At 43.4% G+C, this 22,294-nt stretch overlaps 13 pseudogenes; all 13 read right to left on the bottom strand.

Moving 5' to 3' along the window:
- Positions 1-245: 245 nt before the first annotated feature.
- LOC130288922 (U2 spliceosomal RNA) lies at positions 246-509 on the bottom strand (annotated as a pseudogene).
- A 1,475-nt stretch (positions 510-1,984) lies between these two features.
- On the bottom strand, positions 1,985-2,247 carry LOC130288799 (U2 spliceosomal RNA; annotated as a pseudogene).
- Positions 2,248-3,721: 1,474 nt separating this feature from the next.
- LOC130289110 (U2 spliceosomal RNA) lies at positions 3,722-3,986 on the bottom strand (annotated as a pseudogene).
- A 1,478-nt stretch (positions 3,987-5,464) lies between these two features.
- Positions 5,465-5,728, bottom strand: LOC130288921 (U2 spliceosomal RNA; annotated as a pseudogene).
- Positions 5,729-7,201: 1,473 nt separating this feature from the next.
- On the bottom strand, positions 7,202-7,465 carry LOC130288919 (U2 spliceosomal RNA; annotated as a pseudogene).
- A 1,467-nt stretch (positions 7,466-8,932) lies between these two features.
- LOC130288918 (U2 spliceosomal RNA) lies at positions 8,933-9,196 on the bottom strand (annotated as a pseudogene).
- A 1,470-nt stretch (positions 9,197-10,666) lies between these two features.
- LOC130288916 (U2 spliceosomal RNA) lies at positions 10,667-10,930 on the bottom strand (annotated as a pseudogene).
- Positions 10,931-12,407: 1,477 nt separating this feature from the next.
- On the bottom strand, positions 12,408-12,671 carry LOC130288915 (U2 spliceosomal RNA; annotated as a pseudogene).
- Positions 12,672-14,147: 1,476 nt separating this feature from the next.
- Positions 14,148-14,411, bottom strand: LOC130288914 (U2 spliceosomal RNA; annotated as a pseudogene).
- A 1,478-nt stretch (positions 14,412-15,889) lies between these two features.
- LOC130288913 (U2 spliceosomal RNA) lies at positions 15,890-16,153 on the bottom strand (annotated as a pseudogene).
- Positions 16,154-17,619: 1,466 nt separating this feature from the next.
- Positions 17,620-17,883, bottom strand: LOC130288912 (U2 spliceosomal RNA; annotated as a pseudogene).
- Positions 17,884-19,359: 1,476 nt separating this feature from the next.
- Positions 19,360-19,625, bottom strand: LOC130289163 (U2 spliceosomal RNA; annotated as a pseudogene).
- Positions 19,626-21,082: 1,457 nt separating this feature from the next.
- Positions 21,083-21,347, bottom strand: LOC130289248 (U2 spliceosomal RNA; annotated as a pseudogene).
- Between the last annotated feature and the right edge of the window lie 947 nt (positions 21,348-22,294).

Raw genomic sequence — 22,294 nt, 5'->3', positions numbered from 1 at the left:
ACCACCCACAAGACAGCTACCTGTCATGTCATGTCAAACCTGCACAGGTGTGCTAGATTATTATTATTTAGTTTTATTTTATTTTTTTACACCAATCAGTGTGCAAACATGGTCATTAAAACGCTAAATGAATAGACGTTCATAAACCAGTCAGTGCAACTCATCATTTTGGTCTCCAATTCTCAAACTCAAATTCTCACCCACGGAGGATTAAATGAGAATCTTTCTTGTTTAACACTGGAATGGGGTGGTGCACTGTTCACTACCCGAATATACTGCCACATCGGGTCAATGCATAGGGCGACAGAAGCAAGCTTCCAAATCAGCTCCCTTTCTCAAAAATCCATTTAATTTATGGTCCCCAGATAGGGAACGTATGTATCAGTATGTGCTCACAAGTCACCCAAGTGCAAGTATTCACACAAAAAAAAACGTGCCTCAGGATGCGATCTGTCGCAAGATCCTTTCTTTTTTTACACTTGATCTAAGCCAAAAGGCCTAGAGGGGATAACCGGGAAAGGGGTGGACCCAACCATGTCCCCTTCATGAGCACTCACATTACTCATAGGAATGGAAGGAAGGCTGGCAGCCAACCAGCCTCCCATACACTCTCTGGGTGGGTGGCAGTCAGCCACCCATACATACATACAGCACAGGCTAAACCCACATCATCACTTAAAAAAAGGACAGGCGACCATTGCACTCTGATGGAGCATTTAGCAATGCAATCCATAGCCTGGCTTTTGCCTGAACCCCCATCACTCCTCCTCTTGCATATAAGACAATATTTCAGATCTGCATATGAAAACAACACGCCTACCTTTGTTGCACATAGCTGCCTGCCTGTCTCTAGTTACCCCACTGGCTGTAGCTGCGTCCCTTCCGACATGGAATAACACCAACTGTAACGATAAACTGAAAATTAACAGTATAAACCTGCATCATTTTGGACTCTGGTATTTGCTGAATCCGGGTGACCTGACAATCGATGGTGGTGCCGCTGGTGATTCTGGCCTTCTTGGAATCTGTTGGGCCTATGTGTTAGCTCACACATCACTTGGGTATCCATGGTAACTACCACAACATGGTCATCTGCAGTTTACATCTAGCCCGTGGCATTGAATGGCATTTTAAAAGTGCTAAGGGTCCTGGTGCAATAATCCTCCCATGAGGATCAGCCTCAACGGCTTTGTAGATTGCACTCATGTCAGCAACTCCATATACATTTTTTTTTCTTCATGCTTCTTTCTTCATCCTTTTTTCTTTCTGTCATTCAGACTTTCATTCATTCGATCTCTCTCACTCACTTGCTTTAACTCATTTGTTCTCACTCACTCACTCACTCACTCAATCACTCACTCACTCATTCACTCTCACTCACTCTCACTCTCTCACTCACTCGCTCACTAAGTCAGTCTCTCTCTCTCTCTCTCTCTTTTTCTTTTTATATATATTTTTTTCCGTCTTCTTCTTCTTCTTCTTCTTCTTCTTCAGACCCTGTCATAGCACTAATGCCTTTCCAATACCACCAGCAGATGGAGACACTCCATTGCAACATTGGTTGTGAGCAGCAGTTTCTAAAAACAAATGCCTCATGGCGGATTTCCCATCCATCAATGGATGGTAAATTTTGTTTTTATCATTCACTGACCACAGATACCAATGCATGGTCAAGCAACAGCAATGACACACCCTTGTGTATAGGCATGAGACCCTCACGTCATTTAACAGGATTCAGCACCACCCACAAGACAGCTACCTGTCATGTCATGTCAAACCTGCACAGGTGTGCTAGATTATTATTATTTAGTTTTATTTTATTTTTTTACACCAATCAGTGTGCAAACATGGTCATTAAAACGCTAAATGAATAGACGTTCATAAACCAGTCAGTGCAACTCATCATTTTGGTCTCCAATTCTCAAACTCAAATTCTCACCCACGGAGGATTAAATGAGAATCTTTCTTGTTTAACACTGGAATGGGGTGGTGCACTGTTCACTACCCGAATATACTGCCACATCGGGTCAATGCATAGGGCGACAGAAGCAAGCTTCCAAATCAGCTCCCTTTCTCAAAAATCCATTTAATTTATGGTCCCCAGATAGGGAACGTATGTATCAGTATGTGCTCACAAGTCACCCAAGTGCAAGTATTCACACAAAAAAAACGTGCCTCAGGATGCGATCTGTCGCAAGATCCTTTCTTTTTTTACACTTGATCTAAGCCAAAAGGCCTAGAGGGGATAACCGGGAAAGGGGTGGACCCAACCATGTCCCCTTCATGAGCACTCACATTACTCATAGGAATGGAAGGAAGGCTGGCAGCCAACCAGCCTCCCATACACTCTCTGGGTGGGTGGCAGTCAGCCACCCATACATACATACAGCACAGGCTAAACCCACATCATCACTTAAAAAAAGGACAGGCGACCATTGCACTCTGATGGAGCATTTAGCAATGCAATCCATAGCCTGGCTTTTGCCTGAACCCCCATCACTCCTCCTCTTGCATATAAGACAATATTTCAGATCTGCATATGAAAACAACACGCCTACCTTTGTTGCACATAGCTGCCTGCCTGTCTCTAGTTACCCCACTGGCTGTAGCTGCGTCCCTTCCGACATGGAATAACACCAACTGTAACGATAAACTGAAAATTAACAGTATAAACCTGCATCATTTTGGACTCTGGTATTTGCTGAATCCGGGTGACCTGACAATCGATGGTGGTGCCGCTGGTGATTCTGGCCTTCTTGGAATCTGTTGGGCCTATGTGTTAGCTCACACATCACTTGGGTATCCATGGTAACTACCACAACATGGTCATCTGCAGTTTACATCTAGCCCGTGGCATTGAATGGCATTTTAAAAGTGCTAAGGGTCCTGGTGCAATAATCCTCCCATGAGGATCAGCCTCAACGGCTTTGTAGATTGCACTCATGTCAGCAACTCCATATACATTTTTTTTTCTTCATGCTTCTTTCTTCATCCTTTTTTCTTTCTGTCATTCAGACTTTCATTCATTCGATCTCTCTCACTCATTTGCTTTAACTCATTTGTTCTCACTCACTCACTCACTCAATCACTCACTCACTCATTCACTCTCACTCACTCTCACTCTCTCACTCACTCGCTCACTAAGTCAGTCTCTCTCTCTCTCTCTCTCTTTTTCTTTTTATATATATTTTTTTCCGTCTTCTTCTTCTTCTTCTTCTTCTTCTTCTTCAGACCCTGTCATAGCACTAATGCCTTTCCAATACCACCAGCAGATGGAGACACTCCATTGCAACATTGGTTGTGAGCAGCAGTTTCTAAAAACAAATGCCTCATGGCGGATTTCCCATCCATCAATGGATGGTAAATTTTGTTTTTATCATTCACTGACCACAGATACCAATGCATGGTCAAGCAACAGCAATGACACACCCTTGTGTATAGGCATGAGACCCTCACGTCATTTAACAGGATTCAGCACCACCCACAAGACAGCTACCTGTCATGTCATGTCAAACCTGCACAGGTGTGCTAGATTATTATTATTTAGTTTTATTTTATTTTTTTACACCAATCAGTGTGCAAACATGGTCATTAAAACGCTAAATGAATAGACGTTCATAAACCAGTCAGTGCAACTCATCATTTTGGTCTCCAATTCTCAAACTCAAATTCTCACCCACGGAGGATTAAATGAGAATCTTTCTTGTTTAACACTGGAATGGGGTGGTGCACTGTTCACTACCCGAATATACTGCCACATCGGGTCAATGCATAGGGCGACAGAAGCAAGCTTCCAAATCAGCTCCCTTTCTCAAAAATCCATTTAATTTATGGTCCCCAGATAGGGAACGTATGTATCAGTATGTGCTCACAAGTCACCCAAGTGCAAGTATTCACACAAAAAAAAAACGTGCCTCAGGATGCGATCTGTCGCAAGATCCTTTCTTTTTTTACACTTGATCTAAGCCAAAAGGCCTAGAGGGGATAACCGGGAAAGGGGTGGACCCAACCATGTCCCCTTCATGAGCACTCACATTACTCATAGGAATGGAAGGAAGGCTGGCAGCCAACCAGCCTCCCATACACTCTCTGGGTGGGTGGCAGTCAGCCACCCATACATACATACAGCACAGGCTAAACCCACATCATCACTTAAAAAAAGGACAGGCGACCATTGCACTCTGATGGAGCATTTAGCAATGCAATCCATAGCCTGGCTTTTGCCTGAACCCCCATCACTCCTCCTCTTGCATATAAGACAATATTTCAGATCTGCATATGAAAACAACACGCCTACCTTTGTTGCACATAGCTGCCTGCCTGTCTCTAGTTACCCCACTGGCTGTAGCTGCGTCCCTTCCGACATGGAATAACACCAACTGTAACGATAAACTGAAAATTAACAGTATAAACCTGCATCATTTTGGACTCTGGTATTTGCTGAATCCGGGTGACCTGACAATCGATGGTGGTGCCGCTGGTGATTCTGGCCTTCTTGGAATCTGTTGGGCCTATGTGTTAGCTCACACATCACTTGGGTATCCATGGTAACTACCACAACATGGTCATCTGCAGTTTACATCTAGCCCGTGGCATTGAATGGCATTTTAAAAGTGCTAAGGGTCCTGGTGCAATAATCCTCCCATGAGGATCAGCCTCAACGGCTTTGTAGATTGCACTCATGTCAGCAACTCCATATACATTTTTTTTTCTTCATGCTTCTTTCTTCATCCTTTTTTCTTTCTGTCATTCAGACTTTCATTCATTCGATCTCTCTCACTCATTTGCTTTAACTCATTTGTTCTCACTCACTCACTCACTCACTCAATCACTCACTCACTCATTCACTCTCACTCACTCTCACTCTCTCACTCACTCGCTCACTAAGTCAGTCTCTCTCTCTCTCTCTCTCTTTTTCTTTTTATATATATTTTTTTCCGTCTTCTTCTTCTTCTTCTTCTTCTTCTTCTTCAGACCCTGTCATAGCACTAATGCCTTTCCAATACCACCAGCAGATGGAGACACTCCATTGCAACATTGGTTGTGAGCAGCAGTTTCTAAAAACAAATGCCTCATGGCGGATTTCCCATCCATCAATGGATGGTAAATTTTGTTTTTATCATTCACTGACCACAGATACCAATGCATGGTCAAGCAACAGCAATGACACACCCTTGTGTATAGGCATGAGACCCTCACATCATTTAACAGGATTCAGCACCACCCACAAGACAGCTACCTGTCATGTCATGTCAAACCTGCACAGGTGTGCTAGATTATTATTATTTAGTTTTATTTTATTTTTTTACACCAATCAGTGTGCAAACATGGTCATTAAAACGCTAAATGAATAGACGTTCATAAACCAGTCAGTGCAACTCATCATTTTGGTCTCCAATTCTCAAACTCAAATTCTCACCCACGGAGGATTAAATGAGAATCTTTCTTGTTTAACACTGGAATGGGGTGGTGCACTGTTCACTACCCGAATATACTGCCACATCGGGTCAATGCATAGGGCGACAGAAGCAAGCTTCCAAATCAGCTCCCTTTCTCAAAAATCCATTTAATTTATGGTCCCCAGATAGGGAACGTATGTATCAGTATGTGCTCACAAGTCACCCAAGTGCAAGTATTCACACAAAAAAAAACGTGCCTCAGGATGCGATCTGTCGCAAGATCCTTTCTTTTTTTACACTTGATCTAAGCCAAAAGGCCTAGAGGGGATAACCGGGAAAGGGGTGGACCCAACCATGTCCCCTTCATGAGCACTCACATTACTCATAGGAATGGAAGGAAGGCTGGCAGCCAACCAGCCTCCCATACACTCTCTGGGTGGGTGGCAGTCAGCCACCCATACATACATACAGCACAGGCTAAACCCACATCATCACTTAAAAAAAGGACAGGCGACCATTGCACTCTGATGGAGCATTTAGCAATGCAATCCATAGCCTGGCTTTTGCCTGAACCCCCATCACTCCTCCTCTTGCATATAAGACAATATTTCAGATCTGCATATGAAAACAACACGCCTACCTTTGTTGCACATAGCTGCCTGCCTGTCTCTAGTTACCCCACTGGCTGTAGCTGCGTCCCTTCCGACATGGAATAACACCAACTGTAACGATAAACTGAAAATTAACAGTATAAACCTGCATCATTTTGGACTCTGGTATTTGCTGAATCCGGGTGACCTGACAATCGATGGTGGTGCCGCTGGTGATTCTGGCCTTCTTGGAATCTGTTGGGCCTATGTGTTAGCTCACACATCACTTGGGTATCCATGGTAACTACCACAACATGGTCATCTGCAGTTTACATCTAGCCCGTGGCATTGAATGGCATTTTAAAAGTGCTAAGGGTCCTGGTGCAATAATCCTCCCATGAGGATCAGCCTCAACGGCTTTGTAGATTGCACTCATGTCAGCAACTCCATATACATTTTTTTTTCTTCATGCTTCTTTCTTCATCCTTTTTTCTTTCTGTCATTCAGACTTTCATTCATTCGATCTCTCTCACTCACTTGCTTTAACTCATTTGTTCTCACTCACTCACTCACTCACTCAATCACTCACTCACTCATTCACTCTCACTCACTCTCACTCTCTCACTCACTCGCTCACTAAGTCAGTCTCTCTCTCTCTCTCTCTTTTTCTTTTTATATATATTTTTTTCCGTCTTCTTCTTCTTCTTCTTCTTCTTCTTCAGACCCTGTCATAGCACTAATGCCTTTCCAATACCACCAGCAGATGGAGACACTCCATTGCAACATTGGTTGTGAGCAGCAGTTTCTAAAAACAAATGCCTCATGGCGGATTTCCCATCCATCAATGGATGGTAAATTTTGTTTTTATCATTCACTGACCACAGATACCAATGCATGGTCAAGCAACAGCAATGACACACCCTTGTGTATAGGCATGAGACCCTCACGTCATTTAACAGGATTCAGCACCACCCACAAGACAGCTACCTGTCATGTCATGTCAAACCTGCACAGGTGTGCTAGATTATTATTATTTAGTTTTATTTTATTTTTTTACACCAATCAGTGTGCAAACATGGTCATTAAAACGCTAAATGAATAGACGTTCATAAACCAGTCAGTGCAACTCATCATTTTGGTCTCCAATTCTCAAACTCAAATTCTCACCCACGGAGGATTAAATGAGAATCTTTCTTGTTTAACACTGGAATGGGGTGGTGCACTGTTCACTACCCGAATATACTGCCACATCGGGTCAATGCATAGGGCGACAGAAGCAAGCTTCCAAATCAGCTCCCTTTCTCAAAAATCCATTTAATTTATGGTCCCCAGATAGGGAACGTATGTATCAGTATGTGCTCACAAGTCACCCAAGTGCAAGTATTCACACAAAAAAAAACGTGCCTCAGGATGCGATCTGTCGCAAGATCCTTTCTTTTTTTACACTTGATCTAAGCCAAAAGGCCTAGAGGGGATAACCGGGAAAGGGGTGGACCCAACCATGTCCCCTTCATGAGCACTCACATTACTCATAGGAATGGAAGGAAGGCTGGCAGCCAACCAGCCTCCCATACACTCTCTGGGTGGGTGGCAGTCAGCCACCCATACATACATACAGCACAGGCTAAACCCACATCATCACTTAAAAAAAGGACAGGCGACCATTGCACTCTGATGGAGCATTTAGCAATGCAATCCATAGCCTGGCTTTTGCCTGAACCCCCATCACTCCTCCTCTTGCATATAAGACAATATTTCAGATCTGCATATGAAAACAACACGCCTACCTTTGTTGCACATAGCTGCCTGCCTGTCTCTAGTTACCCCACTGGCTGTAGCTGCGTCCCTTCCGACATGGAATAACACCAACTGTAACGATAAACTGAAAATTAACAGTATAAACCTGCATCATTTTGGACTCTGGTATTTGCTGAATCCGGGTGACCTGACAATCGATGGTGGTGCCGCTGGTGATTCTGGCCTTCTTGGAATCTGTTGGGCCTATGTGTTAGCTCACACATCACTTGGGTATCCATGGTAACTACCACAACATGGTCATCTGCAGTTTACATCTAGCCCGTGGCATTGAATGGCATTTTAAAAGTGCTAAGGGTCCTGGTGCAATAATCCTCCCATGAGGATCAGCCTCAACGGCTTTGTAGATTGCACTCATGTCAGCAACTCCATATACATTTTTTTTTCTTCATGCTTCTTTCTTCATCCTTTTTTCTTTCTGTCATTCAGACTTTCATTCATTCGATCTCTCTCACTCACTTGCTTTAACTCATTTGTTCTCACTCACTCACTCACTCAATCACTCACTCACTCATTCACTCTCACTCACTCTCACTCTCTCACTCACTCGCTCACTAAGTCAGTCTCTCTCTCTCTCTCTCTCTCTTTTTCTTTTTATATATATTTTTTTCCGTCTTCTTCTTCTTCTTCTTCTTCAGACCCTGTCATAGCACTAATGCCTTTCCAATACCACCAGCAGATGGAGACACTCCATTGCAACATTGGTTGTGAGCAGCAGTTTCTAAAAACAAATGCCTCATGGCGGATTTCCCATCCATCAATGGATGGTAAATTTTGTTTTTATCATTCACTGACCACAGATACCAATGCATGGTCAAGCAACAGCAATGACACACCCTTGTGTATAGGCATGAGACCCTCACGTCATTTAACAGGATTCAGCACCACCCACAAGACAGCTACCTGTCATGTCATGTCAAACCTGCACAGGTGTGCTAGATTATTATTATTTAGTTTTATTTTATTTTTTTACACCAATCAGTGTGCAAACATGGTCATTAAAACGCTAAATGAATAGACGTTCATAAACCAGTCAGTGCAACTCATCATTTTGGTCTCCAATTCTCAAACTCAAATTCTCACCCACGGAGGATTAAATGAGAATCTTTCTTGTTTAACACTGGAATGGGGTGGTGCACTGTTCACTACCCGAATATACTGCCACATCGGGTCAATGCATAGGGCGACAGAAGCAAGCTTCCAAATCAGCTCCCTTTCTCAAAAATCCATTTAATTTATGGTCCCCAGATAGGGAACGTATGTATCAGTATGTGCTCACAAGTCACCCAAGTGCAAGTATTCACACAAAAAAAAACGTGCCTCAGGATGCGATCTGTCGCAAGATCCTTTCTTTTTTTACACTTGATCTAAGCCAAAAGGCCTAGAGGGGATAACCGGGAAAGGGGTGGACCCAACCATGTCCCCTTCATGAGCACTCACATTACTCATAGGAATGGAAGGAAGGCTGGCAGCCAACCAGCCTCCCATACACTCTCTGGGTGGGTGGCAGTCAGCCACCCATACATACATACAGCACAGGCTAAACCCACATCATCACTTAAAAAAAGGACAGGCGACCATTGCACTCTGATGGAGCATTTAGCAATGCAATCCATAGCCTGGCTTTTGCCTGAACCCCCATCACTCCTCCTCTTGCATATAAGACAATATTTCAGATCTGCATATGAAAACAACACGCCTACCTTTGTTGCACATAGCTGCCTGCCTGTCTCTAGTTACCCCACTGGCTGTAGCTGCGTCCCTTCCGACATGGAATAACACCAACTGTAACGATAAACTGAAAATTAACAGTATAAACCTGCATCATTTTGGACTCTGGTATTTGCTGAATCCGGGTGACCTGACAATCGATGGTGGTGCCGCTGGTGATTCTGGCCTTCTTGGAATCTGTTGGGCCTATGTGTTAGCTCACACATCACTTGGGTATCCATGGTAACTACCACAACATGGTCATCTGCAGTTTACATCTAGCCCGTGGCATTGAATGGCATTTTAAAAGTGCTAAGGGTCCTGGTGCAATAATCCTCCCATGAGGATCAGCCTCAACGGCTTTGTAGATTGCACTCATGTCAGCAACTCCATATACATTTTTTTTTCTTCATGCTTCTTTCTTCATCCTTTTTTCTTTCTGTCATTCAGACTTTCATTCATTCGATCTCTCTCACTCACTTGCTTTAACTCATTTGTTCTCACTCACTCACTCACTCAATCACTCACTCATTCACTCTCACTCACTCTCACTCTCTCACTCACTCGCTCACTAAGTCAGTCTCTCTCTCTCTCTCTCTCTTTTTCTTTTTATATATATTTTTTTCCGTCTTCTTCTTCTTCTTCTTCTTCTTCTTCTTCAGACCCTGTCATAGCACTAATGCCTTTCCAATACCACCAGCAGATGGAGACACTCCATTGCAACATTGGTTGTGAGCAGCAGTTTCTAAAAACAAATGCCTCATGGCGGATTTCCCATCCATCAATGGATGGTAAATTTTGTTTTTATCATTCACTGACCACAGATACCAATGCATGGTCAAGCAACAGCAATGACACACCCTTGTGTATAGGCATGAGACCCTCACGTCATTTAACAGGATTCAGCACCACCCACAAGACAGCTACCTGTCATGTCATGTCAAACCTGCACAGGTGTGCTAGATTATTATTATTTAGTTTTATTTTATTTTTTTACACCAATCAGTGTGCAAACATGGTCATTAAAACGCTAAATGAATAGACGTTCATAAACCAGTCAGTGCAACTCATCATTTTGGTCTCCAATTCTCAAACTCAAATTCTCACCCACGGAGGATTAAATGAGAATCTTTCTTGTTTAACACTGGAATGGGGTGGTGCACTGTTCACTACCCGAATATACTGCCACATCGGGTCAATGCATAGGGCGACAGAAGCAAGCTTCCAAATCAGCTCCCTTTCTCAAAAATCCATTTAATTTATGGTCCCCAGATAGGGAACGTATGTATCAGTATGTGCTCACAAGTCACCCAAGTGCAAGTATTCACACAAAAAAAAACGTGCCTCAGGATGCGATCTGTCGCAAGATCCTTTCTTTTTTTACACTTGATCTAAGCCAAAAGGCCTAGAGGGGATAACCGGGAAAGGGGTGGACCCAACCATGTCCCCTTCATGAGCACTCACATTACTCATAGGAATGGAAGGAAGGCTGGCAGCCAACCAGCCTCCCATACACTCTCTGGGTGGGTGGCAGTCAGCCACCCATACATACATACAGCACAGGCTAAACCCACATCATCACTTAAAAAAAGGACAGGCGACCATTGCACTCTGATGGAGCATTTAGCAATGCAATCCATAGCCTGGCTTTTGCCTGAACCCCCATCACTCCTCCTCTTGCATATAAGACAATATTTCAGATCTGCATATGAAAACAACACGCCTACCTTTGTTGCACATAGCTGCCTGCCTGTCTCTAGTTACCCCACTGGCTGTAGCTGCGTCCCTTCCGACATGGAATAACACCAACTGTAACGATAAACTGAAAATTAACAGTATAAACCTGCATCATTTTGGACTCTGGTATTTGCTGAATCCGGGTGACCTGACAATCGATGGTGGTGCCGCTGGTGATTCTGGCCTTCTTGGAATCTGTTGGGCCTATGTGTTAGCTCACACATCACTTGGGTATCCATGGTAACTACCACAACATGGTCATCTGCAGTTTACATCTAGCCCGTGGCATTGAATGGCATTTTAAAAGTGCTAAGGGTCCTGGTGCAATAATCCTCCCATGAGGATCAGCCTCAACGGCTTTGTAGATTGCACTCATGTCAGCAACTCCATATACATTTTTTTTTCTTCATGCTTCTTTCTTCATCCTTTTTTCTTTCTGTCATTCAGACTTTCATTCATTCGATCTCTCTCACTCACTTGCTTTAACTCATTTGTTCTCACTCACTCACTCACTCAATCACTCACTCACTCATTCACTCTCACTCACTCTCACTCTCTCACTCACTCGCTCACTAAGTCAGTCTCTCTCTCTCTCTCTCTCTTTTTCTTTTTATATATATTTTTTTCCGTCTTCTTCTTCTTCTTCTTCTTCTTCTTCTTCTTCAGACCCTGTCATAGCACTAATGCCTTTCCAATACCACCAGCAGATGGAGACACTCCATTGCAACATTGGTTGTGAGCAGCAGTTTCTAAAAACAAATGCCTCATGGCGGATTTCCCATCCATCAATGGATGGTAAATTTTGTTTTTATCATTCACTGACCACAGATACCAATGCATGGTCAAGCAACAGCAATGACACACCCTTGTGTATAGGCATGAGACCCTCACGTCATTTAACAGGATTCAGCACCACCCACAAGACAGCTACCTGTCATGTCATGTCAAACCTGCACAGGTGTGCTAGATTATTATTATTTAGTTTTATTTTATTTTTTTACACCAATCAGTGTGCAAACATGGTCATTAAAACGCTAAATGAATAGACGTTCATAAACCAGTCAGTGCAACTCATCATTTTGGTCTCCAATTCTCAAACTCAAATTCTCACCCACGGAGGATTAAATGAGAATCTTTCTTGTTTAACACTGGAATGGGGTGGTGCACTGTTCACTACCCGAATATACTGCCACATCGGGTCAATGCATAGGGCGACAGAAGCAAGCTTCCAAATCAGCTCCCTTTCTCAAAAATCCATTTAATTTATGGTCCCCAGATAGGGAACGTATGTATCAGTATGTGCTCACAAGTCACCCAAGTGCAAGTATTCACACAAAAAAAAACGTGCCTCAGGATGCGATCTGTCGCAAGATCCTTTCTTTTTTTACACTTGATCTAAGCCAAAAGGCCTAGAGGGGATAACCGGGAAAGGGGTGGACCCAACCATGTCCCCTTCATGAGCACTCACATTACTCATAGGAATGGAAGGAAGGCTGGCAGCCAACCAGCCTCCCATACACTCTCTGGGTGGGTGGCAGTCAGCCACCCATACATACATACAGCACAGGCTAAACCCACATCATCACTTAAAAAAAGGACAGGCGACCATTGCACTCTGATGGAGCATTTAGCAATGCAATCCATAGCCTGGCTTTTGCCTGAACCCCCATCACTCCTCCTCTTGCATATAAGACAATATTTCAGATCTGCATATGAAAACAACACGCCTACCTTTGTTGCACATAGCTGCCTGCCTGTCTCTAGTTACCCCACTGGCTGTAGCTGCGTCCCTTCCGACATGGAATAACACCAACTGTAACGATAAACTGAAAATTAACAGTATAAACCTGCATCATTTTGGACTCTGGTATTTGCTGAATCCGGGTGACCTGACAATCGATGGTGGTGCCGCTGGTGATTCTGGCCTTCTTGGAATCTGTTGGGCCTATGTGTTAGCTCACACATCACTTGGGTATCCATGGTAACTACCACAACATGGTCATCTGCAGTTTACATCTAGCCCGTGGCATTGAATGGCATTTTAAAAGTGCTAAGGGTCCTGGTGCAATAATCCTCCCATGAGGATCAGCCTCAACGGCTTTGTAGATTGCACTCATGTCAGCAACTCCATATACATTTTTTTTTCTTCATGCTTCTTTCTTCATCCTTTTTTCTTTCTGTCATTCAGACTTTCATTCATTCGATCTCTCTCACTCACTTGCTTTAACTCATTTGTTCTCACTCACTCACTCACTCACTCAATCACTCACTCACTCATTCACTCTCACTCACTCTCACTCTCTCACTCACTCGCTCACTAAGTCAGTCTCTCTCTCTCTCTCTCTTTTTCTTTTTATATATATTTTTTTCCGTCTTCTTCTTCTTCTTCTTCTTCTTCTTCTTCAGACCCTGTCATAGCACTAATGCCTTTCCAATACCACCAGCAGATGGAGACACTCCATTGCAACATTGGTTGTGAGCAGCAGTTTCTAAAAACAAATGCCTCATGGCGGATTTCCCATCCATCAATGGATGGTAAATTTTGTTTTTATCATTCACTGACCACAGATACCAATGCATGGTCAAGCAACAGCAATGACACACCCTTGTGTATAGGCATGAGACCCTCACGTCATTTAACAGGATTCAGCACCACCCACAAGACAGCTACCTGTCATGTCATGTCAAACCTGCACAGGTGTGCTAGATTATTATTATTTAGTTTTATTTTATTTTTTTACACCAATCAGTGTGCAAACATGGTCATTAAAACGCTAAATGAATAGACGTTCATAAACCAGTCAGTGCAACTCATCATTTTGGTCTCCAATTCTCAAACTCAAATTCTCACCCACGGAGGATTAAATGAGAATCTTTCTTGTTTAACACTGGAATGGGGTGGTGCACTGTTCACTACCCGAATATACTGCCACATCGGGTCAATGCATAGGGCGACAGAAGCAAGCTTCCAAATCAGCTCCCTTTCTCAAAAATCCATTTAATTTATGGTCCCCAGATAGGGAACGTATGTATCAGTATGTGCTCACAAGTCACCCAAGTGCAAGTATTCACACAAAAAAAAACGTGCCTCAGGATGCGATCTGTCGCAAGATCCTTTCTTTTTTTACACTTGATCTAAGCCAAAAGGCCTAGAGGGGATAACCGGGAAAGGGGTGGACCCAACCATGTCCCCTTCATGAGCACTCACATTACTCATAGGAATGGAAGGAAGGCTGGCAGCCAACCAGCCTCCCATACACTCTCTGGGTGGGTGGCAGTCAGCCACCCATACATACATACAGCACAGGCTAAACCCACATCATCACTTAAAAAAAGGACAGGCGACCATTGCACTCTGATGGAGCATTTAGCAATGCAATCCATAGCCTGGCTTTTGCCTGAACCCCCATCACTCCTCCTCTTGCATATAAGACAATATTTCAGATCTGCATATGAAAACAACACGCCTACCTTTGTTGCACATAGCTGCCTGCCTGTCTCTAGTTACCCCACTGGCTGTAGCTGCGTCCCTTCCGACATGGAATAACACCAACTGTAACGATAAACTGAAAATTAACAGTATAAACCTGCATCATTTTGGACTCTGGTATTTGCTGAATCCGGGTGACCTGACAATCGATGGTGGTGCCGCTGGTGATTCTGGCCTTCTTGGAATCTGTTGGGCCTATGTGTTAGCTCACACATCACTTGGGTATCCATGGTAACTACCACAACATGGTCATCTGCAGTTTACATCTAGCCCGTGGCATTGAATGGCATTTTAAAAGTGCTAAGGGTCCTGGTGCAATAATCCTCCCATGAGGATCAGCCTCAACGGCTTTGTAGATTGCACTCATGTCAGCAACTCCATATACATTTTTTTTTCTTCATGCTTCTTTCTTCATCCTTTTTTCTTTCTGTCATTCAGACTTTCATTCATTCGATCTCTCTCACTCACTTGCTTTAACTCATTTGTTCTCACTCACTCACTCACTCAATCACTCACTCACTCATTCATTCACTCTCACTCACTCTCACTCTCTCACTCACTCGCTCACTAAGTCAGTCTCTCTCTCTCTCTCTCTCTTTTTCTTTTTATATATATTTTTTTCCGTCTTCTTCTTCTTCTTCTTCTTCTTCTTCTTCAGACCCTGTCATAGCACTAATGCCTTTCCAATACCACCAGCAGATGGAGACACTCCATTGCAACATTGGTTGTGAGCAGCAGTTTCTAAAAACAAATGCCTCATGGCGGATTTCCCATCCATCAATGGATGGTAAATTTTGTTTTTATCATTCACTGACCACAGATACCAATGCATGGTCAAGCAACAGCAATGACACACCCTTGTGTATAGGCATGAGACCCTCACGTCATTTAGCAGGATTCAGCACCACCCACAAGACAGCTACCTGTCATGTCATGTCAAACCTGCACAGGTGTGCTAGATTATTATTATTTAGTTTTATTTTATTTTTTTACACCAATCAGTGTGCAAACATGGTCATTAAAACGCTAAATGAATAGACGTTCATAAACCAGTCAGTGCAACTCATCATTTTGGTCTCCAATTCTCAAACTCAAATTCTCACCCACGGAGGATTAAATGAGAATCTTTCTTGTTTAACACTGGAATGGGGTGGTGCACTGTTCACTACCCGAATATACTGCCACATCGGGTCAATGCATAGGGCGACAGAAGCAAGCTTCCAAATCAGCTCCCTTTCTCAAAAATCCATTTAATTTATGGTCCCCAGATAGGGAACGTATGTATCAGTATGTGCTCACAAGTCACCCAAGTGCAAGTATTCACACAAAAAAAAACGTGCCTCAGGATGCGATCTGTCGCAAGATCCTTTCTTTTTTTACACTTGATCTAAGCCAAAAGGCCTAGAGGGGATAACCGGGAAAGGGGTGGACCCAACCATGTCCCCTTCATGAGCACTCACATTACTCATAGGAATGGAAGGAAGGCTGGCAGCCAACCAGCCTCCCATACACTCTCTGGGTGGGTGGCAGTCAGCCACCCATACATACATACAGCACAGGCTAAACCCACATCATCACTTAAAAAAAGGACAGGCGACCATTGCACTCTGATGGAGCATTTAGCAATGCAATCCATAGCCTGGCTTTTGCCTGAACCCCCATCACTCCTCCTCTTGCATATAAGACAATATTTCAGATCTGCATATGAAAACAACACGCCTACCTTTGTTGCACATAGCTGCCTGCCTGTCTCTAGTTACCCCACTGGCTGTAGCTGCGTCCCTTCCGACATGGAATAACACCAACTGTAACGATAAACTGAAAATTAACAGTATAAACCTGCATCATTTTGGACTCTGGTATTTGCTGAATCCGGGTGACCTGACAATCGATGGTGGTGCCGCTGGTGATTCTGGCCTTCTTGGAATCTGTTGGGCCTATGTGTTAGCTCACACATCACTTGGGTATCCATGGTAACTACCACAACATGGTCATCTGCAGTTTACATCTAGCCCGTGGCATTGAATGGCATTTTAAAAGTGCTAAGGGTCCTGGTGCAATAATCCTCCCATGAGGATCAGCCTCAACGGCTTTGTAGATTGCACTCATGTCAGCAACTCCATATACATTTTTTTTCTTCATGCTTCTTTCTTCATCCTTTTTTCTTTCTGTCATTCAGACTTTCATTCATTCGATCTCTCTCACTCACTTGCTTTAACTCATTTGTTCTCACTCACTCACTCACTCAATCACTCACTCACTCATTCACTCTCACTCACTCTCACTCTCTCACTCACTCGCTCACTAAGTCAGTCTCTCTCTCTCTCTCTTTTTCTTTTTATATATATTTTTTTCCGTCTTCTTCTTCTTCTTCTTCTTCTTCTTCAGACCCTGTCATAGCACTAATGCCTTTCCAATACCACCAGCAGATGGAGACACTCCATTGCAACATTGGTTGTGAGCAGCAGTTTCTAAAAACAAATGCCTCATGGCGGATTTCCCATCCATCAATGGATGGTAAATTTTGTTTTTATCATTCACTGACCACAGATACCAATGCATGGTCAAGCAACAGCAATGACACACCCTTGTGTATAGGCATGAGACCCTCACGTCATTTAACAGGATTCAGCACCACCCACAAGACAGCTACCTGTCATGTCATGTCAAACCTGCACAGGTGTGCTAGATTATTATTATTTAGTTTTATTTTATTTTTTTACACCAATCAGTGTGCAAACATGGTCATTAAAACGCTAAATGAATAGACGTTCATAAACCAGTCAGTGCAACTCATCATTTTGGTCTCCAATTCTCAAACTCAAATTCTCACCCACGGAGGATTAAATGAGAATCTTTCTTGTTTAACACTGGAATGGGGTGGTGCACTGTTCACTACCCGAATATACTGCCACATCGGGTCAATGCATAGGGCGACAGAAGCAAGCTTCCAAATCAGCTCCCTTTCTCAAAAATCCATTTAATTTATGGTCCCCAGATAGGGAACGTATGTATCAGTATGTGCTCACAAGTCACCCAAGTGCAAGTATTCACACAAAAAAAAACGTGCCTCAGGATGCGATCTGTCGCAAGATCCTTTCTTTTTTTACACTTGATCTAAGCCAAAAGGCCTAGAGGGGATAACCGGGAAAGGGGTGGACCCAACCATGTCCCCTTCATGAGCACTCACATTACTCATAGGAATGGAAGGAAGGCTGGCAGCCAACCAGCCTCCCATACACTCTCTGGGTGGGTGGCAGTCAGCCACCCATACATACATACAGCACAGGCTAAACCCACATCATCACTTAAAAAAAGGACAGGCGACCATTGCACTCTGATGGAGCATTTAGCAATGCAATCCATAGCCTGGCTTTTGCCTGAACCCCCATCACTCCTCCTCTTGCATATAAGACAATATTTCAGATCTGCATATGAAAACAACACGCCTACCTTTGTTGCACATAGCTGCCTGCCTGTCTCTAGTTACCCCACTGGCTGTAGCTGCGTCCCTTCCGACATGGAATAACACCAACTGTAACGATAAACTGAAAATTAACAGTATAAACCTGCATCATTTTGGACTCTGGTATTTGCTGAATCCGGGTGACCTGACAATCGATGGTGGTGCCGCTGGTGATTCTGGCCTTCTTGGAATCTGTTGGGCCTATGTGTTAGCTCACACATCACTTGGGTATCCATGGTAACTACCACAACATGGTCATCTGCAGTTTACATCTAGCCCGTGGCATTGAATGGCATTTTAAAAGTGCTAAGGGTCCTGGTGCAATAATCCTCCCATGAGGATCAGCCTCAACGGCTTTGTAGATTGCACTCATGTCAGCAACTCCATATACATTTTTTTTTCTTCATGCTTCTTTCTTCATCCTTTTTTCTTTCTGTCATTCAGACTTTCATTCATTCGATCTCTCTCACTCACTTGCTTTAACTCATTTGTTCTCACTCACTCACTCACTCAATCACTCACTCACTCATTCACTCTCACTCACTCTCACTCTCTCACTCACTCGCTCACTAAGTCAGTCTCTCTCTCTCTCTCTCTCTCTTTTTCTTTTTATATATATTTTTTTCCGTCTTCTTCTTCTTCTTCTTCTTCTTCTTCTTCAGACCCTGTCATAGCACTAATGCCTTTCCAATACCACCAGCAGATGGAGACACTCCATTGCAACATTGGTTGTGAGCAGCAGTTTCTAAAAACAAATGCCTCATGGCGGATTTCCCATCCATCAATGGATGGTAAATTTTGTTTTTATCATTCACTGACCACAGATACCAATGCATGGTCAAGCAACAGCAATGACACACCCTTGTGTATAGGCATGAGACCCTCACGTCATTTAACAGGATTCAGCACCACCCACAAGACAGCTACCTGTCATGTCATGTCAAACCTGCACAGGTGTGCTAGATTATTATTATTTAGTTTTATTTTATTTTTTTACACCAATCAGTGTGCAAACATGGTCATTAAAACGCTAAATGAATAGACGTTCATAAACCAGTCAGTGCAACTCATCATTTTGGTCTCCAATTCTCAAACTCAAATTCTCACCCACGGAGGATTAAATGAGAATCTTTCTTGTTTAACACTGGAATGGGGTGGTGCACTGTTCACTACCCGAATATACTGCCACATCGGGTCAATGCATAGGGCGACAGAAGCAAGCTTCCAAATCAGCTCCCTTTCTCAAAAATCCATTTAATTTATGGTCCCCAGATAGGGAACGTATGTATCAGTATGTGCTCACAAGTCACCCAAGTGCAAGTATTCACACACAAAAAAAAACGTGCCTCAGGATGCGATCTGTCGCAAGATCCTTTCTTTTTTTACACTTGATCTAAGCCAAAAGGCCTAGAGGGGATAACCGGGAAAGGGGTGGACCCAACCATGTCCCCTTCATGAGCACTCACATTACTCATAGGAATGGAAGGAAGGCTGGCAGCCAACCAGCCTCCCATACACTCTCTGGGTGGGTGGCAGTCAGCCACCCATACATACATACAGCACAGGCTAAACCCACATCATCACTTAAAAAAAGGACAGGCGACCATTGCACTCTGATGGAGCATTTAGCAATGCAATCCATAGCCTGGCTTTTGCCTGAACCCCCATCACTCCTCCTCTTGCATATAAGACAATATTTCAGATCTGCATATGAAAACAACACGCCTACCTTTGTTGCACATAGCTGCCTGCCTGTCTCTAGTTACCCCACTGGCTGTAGCTGCGTCCCTTCCGACATGGAATAACACCAACTGTAACGATAAACTGAAAATTAACAGTATAAACCTGCATCATTTTGGACTCTGGTATTTGCTGAATCCGGGTGACCTGACAATCGATGGTGGTGCCGCTGGTGATTCTGGCCTTCTTGGAATCTGTTGGGCCTATGTGTTAGCTCACACATCACTTGGGTATCCATGGTAACTACCACAACATGGTCATCTGCAGTTTACATCTAGCCCGTGGCATTGAATGGCATTTTAAAAGTGCTAAGGGTCCTGGTGCAATAATCCTCCCATGAGGATCAGCCTCAACGGCTTTGTAGATTGCACTCATGTCAGCAACTCCATATACATTTTTTTTTCTTCATGCTTCTTTCTTCATCCTTTTTTCTTTCTGTCATTCAGACTTTCATTCATTCGATCTCTCTCACTCACTTGCTTTAACTCATTTGTTCTCACTCACTCACTCACTCAATCACTCATTCACTCTCACTCACTCTCACTCTCTCACTCACTCGCTCACTAAGTCAGTCTCTCTCTCTCTCTCTCTCTTTTTCTTTTTATATATATTTTTTTCCGTCTTCTTCTTCTTCTTCTTCTTCAGACCCTGTCATAGCACTAATGCCTTTCCAATACCACCAGCAGATGGAGACACTCCATTGCAACATTGGTTGTGAGCAGCAGTTTCTAAAAACAAATGCCTCATGGCGGATTTCCCATCCATCAATGGATGGTAAATTTTGTTTTTATCATTCACTGACCACAGATACCAATGCATGGTCAAGCAACAGCAATGACACACCCTTGTATATAGGCATGAGACCCTCACGTCATTTAACAGGATTCAGCACCACCCACAAGACAGCTACCTGTCATGTCATGTCAAACCTGCACAGGTGTGCTAGATTATTATTATTTAGTTTTATTTTATTTTTTTACACCAATCAGTGTGCAAACATGGTCATTAAAACGCTAAATGAATAGACGTTCATAAACCAGTCAGTGCAACTCATCATTTTGGTCTCCAATTCTCAAACTCAAATTCTCACCCACGGAGGATTAAATGAGAATCTTTCTTGTTTAACACTGGAATGGGGTGGTGCACTGTTCACTACCCGAATATACTGCCACATCGGGTCAATGCATAGGGCGACAGAAGCAAGCTTCCAAATCAGCTCCCTTTCTCAAAAATCCATTTAATTTATGGTCCCCAGATAGGGAACGCATGTATCAGTATGTGCTCACAAGTCACCCAAGTGCAAGTATTCACACAAAAAAAAAACGTGCCTCAGGATGCGATCTGTCGCAAGATCCTTTCTTTTTTTACACTTGATCTAAGCCAAAAGGCCTAGAGGGGATAACCGGGAAAGGGGTGGACCCAACCATGTCCCCTTCATGAGCACTCACATTACTCATAGGAATGGAAGGAAGGCTGGCAGCCAACCAGCCTCCCATACACTCTCTGGGTGGGTGGCAGTCAGCCACCCATACATACATACAGCACAGGCTAAACCCACATCATCACTTAAAAAAAGGACAGGCGACCATTGCACTCTGATGGAGCATTTAGCAATGCAATCCATAGCCTGGCTTTTGCCTGAACCCCCATCACTCCTCCTCTTGCATATAAGACAATATTTCAGATCTGCATATGAAAACAACACGCCTACCTTTGTTGCACATAGCTGCCTGCCTGTCTCTAGTTACCCCACTGGCTGTAGCTGCGTCCCTTCCGACATGGAATAACACCAACTGTAACGATAAACTGAAAATTAACAGTATAAACCTGCATCATTTTGGACTCTGGTATTTGCTGAATCCGGGTGACCTGACAATCGATGGTGGTGCCGCTGGTGATTCTGGCCTTCTTGGAATCTGTTGGGCCTATGTGTTAGCTCACACATCACTTGGGTATCCATGGTAACTACCACAACATGGTCATCTGCAGTTTACATCTAGCCCGTGGCATTGAATGGCATTTTAAAAGTGCTAAGGGTCCTGGTGCAATAATCCTCCCATGAGGATCAGCCTCAACGGCTTTGTAGATTGCACTCATGTCAGCAACTCCATATACATTTTTTTTTCTTCATGCTTCTTTCTTCATCCTTTTTTCTTTCTGTCATTCAGACTTTCATTCATTCGATCTCTCTCACTCACTTGCTTTAACTCATTTGTTCTCACTCACTCACTCAATCACTCACTCACTCATTCATTCACTCTCACTCACTCTCACTCTCTCACTCACTCGCTCACTAAGTCAGTCTCTCTCTCTCTCTCTCTCTTTTTCTTTTTATATATATTTTTTT

The sequence above is a fragment of the Hyla sarda genome, chromosome 8, assembly GCF_029499605.1.
Source record: "Hyla sarda isolate aHylSar1 chromosome 8, aHylSar1.hap1, whole genome shotgun sequence".
NCBI lineage: Eukaryota > Metazoa > Chordata > Amphibia > Anura > Hylidae > Hyla > Hyla sarda.
The sequence above is the reverse complement of the archived record's forward strand: the minus strand, read 5'-3'. Positions and strand labels throughout refer to the sequence as shown.